General features: G+C 44.3%; 1 pseudogene; it reads left to right on the forward strand.

The window, feature by feature from the left end:
• Positions 1–733: 733 nt before the first annotated feature.
• On the forward strand, positions 734–2,728 carry LOC129342895 (beta-1,3-glucosyltransferase-like; annotated as a pseudogene).
• Positions 2,729–4,712: the final 1,984 nt, after the last annotated feature.

Raw genomic sequence — 4,712 nt, forward strand, 5'->3', positions numbered from 1 at the left:
GCAAGAAATAGCTTTGTCTTCAAAGAGCAAGTGTCACCAAGCCTAGGCTATCAGGTAGGGGTATATGACAAGGTCACCAATGGGGGAAAATGCTAATTTGGGGTGAGGACAAGGTTTTCTGAGTAAAGCATATCAACTAACTGTGTTGGACCTTAAAGCTGGTATACTCATCACTACCAATGCAGAAACATCAAATTACCAGTCCTCAGAGGAGATCTGCCAGAATAGTGGCTCGTGCAGATATCCAAAGGCTGGATGCCTCCGAGGGTATCCAGCTCTGATTACACTGTCATGTGATAGCCAATGCTGCAGACTAAGCCCCCCACCCTTCATGCAGTAGCGGGAGCACTTGCCTCCTCATTGGCCTTCTCCCCACCACTACTAATGCTGCTGTGTCCACCCCTTGCTTTGTGTCCCTCAGTTCACTTTCAGTTCTGGGCCTCTTTCCTCAAGTGCCCAGCTGCAGCCTTCTGAGTGGGCACTCCCCTGAAGGCAGAAGCTCCTTCCTCCTTGCTTCCCACTACAGATTGCAACCTGGGCTCCTCTTCTTCAGGAGCCCCTGTCCCAGCAGCACAGCCCTGGGCATCCTCATCCTAGGTTCCCTCCAGCCACTCCCTTCCCTGTGAGAAGCAGGCTCACCTTTCCTGGGATTCACTTTTTTCTTAATAACTCGATTCTTATCCATTTAAAATAAACAACATTCAAAATCAAAGTATATGTTTGCTCTTTGAGGATGAAGGAAGAAAACACATTCTTGGGCCCTGGTTCTGCTGGGCGGTGGTATCCTCCTGAGGCCACTTGGGAGTTGGTGGCACTTCTGCAGCAGAGACGGCAGAGCTGTCAGAACGAGATGACTCTTCTCCTCCTTGCAGTGGGGGCACTGCCAAAGTACCACGGGAAGAGGAGCGGGACACCACTTGCCATTGCTGCTTGCCTCCTCTTGTCCCTCTTCACCTGGGCTGCCTCTGTATCAAAGATCCCGAGCATTCTAAGTAATATTAACAGGGAGGAAGTAAATTGTGAAAATGTAGCAACTAATAGGTTTGAGGTTCTGCCAGTATAGATTAGAAAAGAAATATAATACAGGACAGTTTGGGCTTTAAGTATTGCTGCTGAAGAGGTAAAGGATCAGAACAAGGTTCTGAAATCATAGAAGTCTGAAAAAATGGAAACGCATGTGAAGTAAGCAAGGAACAAAAAGAAATCGTAAAGAGTCCAGTAGCACCTTTAAGACTAACCAACTTTACTGTAGCATAAACTTTCGAGTATCACAGTTCTCTTCGTCAGATGTTGCTACAGTAAAGTTGGTTAGTCTTAAAGGTGCTACTGGACTCTTTTCTATTTTGCTACTACAGACTAACATGGCTAACTCCTCTGGATCTATGACCAAAAGAAATCGTGTTCGTCATCCAGAGCCACAGAAATTCGTTTCATTCAAAGAGAGCGAAGGACCTAAAGCAAAATATTTTAAAACAGGCTGCAGTTCTTGGGAAGATAAAGGCAGAATACTAAGGCTTTAGAGAGGCATATGTTTCATCCTTGGGATATGAATTCCTGAAATATGTACAGTTATGCTTATTCACCTGATAGACAGGCATGAAGGTGCATGGACCATTCTGACACTAATGCATGGCTTTTCTGCTTCATGCAGCAGAAACTCCTCATGATTTTTTTCTGTGAAGAAGATACAAGAATACATATTGTAAAGCTGCTGGCAATACTTAGAAGATATGATAAATCTAAGGAATTTTTTTAAGGTGAAGCATTACATGATGATGAACCTCCAATTATTCACCATTATGCCTTTGCTGAAAACTCTACCATTTTTAAATTTCCAGATTTTGCTGCTGGCTGGGCACTCAGTATGCTGCCAGTAAATAAGCTTGCAAAGAGGCTTAAACATGAACCTTTAAAGTCTAATTTTACAATAGATTTGAAATACGAGTCTGCACTATATATCTGGGGGAAAGGCAATGAACTACATCTCACTCCAGTGCCTGAGTTCTGTACAGAAGACTTTGATTCTTCCAAGACTGCTCATTGTGCCACTACATTTGCTAATTTTCTCCCACTTTGTGGTGATCCTGTGCAGAAAGCAGGTATCTTAGTTGCTGTAAAAACATGCAGAAAATCCCATGGGAACAGAATACCCACTGCAAAACAGACCTGGGAAGGAGAAGCAGCTCTTATTGAGTATTACAGCGATTGCACAGAAAGTTCTATTCCTACAGTTGATTTAGGAGTGCCAAATACTGAAAGAGGTCATTGTGGGAAAACATTTGCCATTTGGGAAAGATTTTTAAACTAACCAAGGACTAACTCCTTGGTTAGTCTTTGTGGATGATGACACTTTAATAAGAATCTCAGGGCTCTGGAAATTTCTCAGCTGCTATAACCCAAGTGAACCAGTAATTCTTGGAGAACGTTATGGCTATGGATTGGGATCAGGAGGCTATAGTTACATTGCTAGAGGAGAAGGGATGGCCTTCAGCAGAGAAGCAATCCAAAGATTATTTGCTAGTAAATGCTGATGTTACAGCAATGATGCCCTGATGACATGGTAACTGGAATGTGTTTCAGTGGCTTAGGAATTCCAATAACACACAGCCCTCTCTTCCATCATGCTTGGCCAGTGGATTATCCAAAGGACTATCTTTCCAAAGAGAACTCCCTTAAAGAGATTGGCTTCTACCAGCCACCAACTCAGAGATTTTATAACTCGCCTTAGTATAGAAAATTTGTGACTAGGAGAGTGTACCTTGCTTCAAACCTCCTAACAAACCAATTTTGCCATGGTCGCATATTCAAGCAAGCAAAAGGCACCCTTGCTGTCATGGCAGCCATATGACCTAGTAATTTCTGGATCCTCCATACTGATTGAAAGCGATTTCTAGCAAACATGAACACCAAAAATTAGATAACCTTCACCCTTTCAGGTGGGAGAGTAGCCTTACTATGTGTGGCATCTAAAAAGGCACCAATATAGGCCACCTTTCTACTGGGTTCTAGCTTAGACTTGGCAAAGTTGATCACCTAGCTTAGCCTAAGGCATGTGCCCACCAAGAGTGCCACATCCTGTACTAGTTTTTCTCTAGATGAGGCTGTAACTAACCAGTCATGTAGGTATGGAAAAATAGAGCAAACCTGAGCTCTGAGATGTGCAACTGCTGGTGCCATACATTTGGTGAATACCCTAGGAGCTGTAGATAACCCAAAGGGTAATGCAGTGTACTGGAACATTGTTATGATATTTGAAACAGAGGTACTTTCTATGGTCCCTTCTGATTATAACATGAAAGTATGCATCTTTAAGGTCCAATACTGCAAACCAAACATTCTTGTACAACATGGGAAGTATAGCAGAGTGGATTACCATTTTAAATTTAGATACCCAAAGAAACCAATTAAGGCCTCTAAGATCTAAGATAGGTCGTAGGCCACCATCCTTCTTGGGAACCAAGAAGAACCTGGAGAAAAACCCCTGGATGCCATCAACCTCATGAATCTCTTGGAAGGCCCATTTGTCTAACAATGAAGTAATTTCAGCTTCAAGTTTTTGTAAATTATTGTTCACAGCAACAGAAGGTGGAATGCAATCAGGAACTGCCACAAACTCCAAACGATAACCATGCTTAACAATGGTTAAGACTGAAGAGTCAGTTGTTATAGACTCCCACTGAGAACAGTAGGCTGATAGTCTCTCAGTGAAACATGGGTTTTGGTTGGATGTGGCTGGAACACATCAGAACTGCTTCGCAGGCCCTTGATTGTCCTCGTGCTGAGAAATCTGCTGGGCAGGCTTCTGCTTGTACTGTCCTTCCCGCCTATATTGTTTGGACGACTGGTAAGAGCATGAGAATTGACTCTGTGGCTGCTGGTATTGCCTATACAGTCTGTCGTATCTCTGGTAAGGGTATTGATGCCTACGAAAATACCTGGGCTTATATATCTGTTGGTCTTGGACTACTCCCAGAGACTTTGCTATTTGATGGTTTTTTGTCTTTTGAGACAAAGTCTCATCGGTGGCTGCAGCAAATAGGGTAGACCCCTCAAAGGGCAACTCCTCAACCTTGGTTCTAGTCTCAGGTGGTAACGCTCTGAATCTAAGCCATGAGTGATGCCTGATCAATATGGCCCCAGCCATACCCTTCGCAGAGGTCTTGACTGCATGGTGGCCAGCATTCTTCTCTTGTTTTGAGACCCTTATGGCCTCAGTCTGCAGCAAATCAAACACCGCCTTCTTATCCTCAAATGGAGATCTTCGTATGGTGAACCTGAAGATGGAGCCACGTTCTCGTCTGGTGACAGTTCCAAGACCTCGGATCCATTATCCGATGGTTCCAGGGGGAAATCAAGTTCCTTGTCATCAGAGTCATAAGAGTGCTGAAATTGGGCCAGTGAAGGCAGTGGGAGCCATGCCCTTCCAGACAAAGTTGAGGGTCTCGGACCCAATGCATCAAACACATGAGGGCTCCCAGCCCAATGGTAATGATATGGCAGGGGAATGCAACAGGCCAGATGATGCTCCTGTCGAATTGCCCTCTTCGGATCTGAAGAGCATCTTTGCTGGGAACCATGCTCACTCCAGCAACTTGGAGTTGGTGGGGCCATCTCTCATGGTCATGGAACACCTCGGAGTTGGTGATCATTCTTTAGAAGTTGCAGATTGCCTCGGAGTCTCACCTCGGATCTGACCAGATGACTCGAATCCG

Source organism: Eublepharis macularius, chromosome 15 (assembly GCF_028583425.1).
Source record: "Eublepharis macularius isolate TG4126 chromosome 15, MPM_Emac_v1.0, whole genome shotgun sequence".
NCBI lineage: Eukaryota > Metazoa > Chordata > Lepidosauria > Squamata > Eublepharidae > Eublepharis > Eublepharis macularius.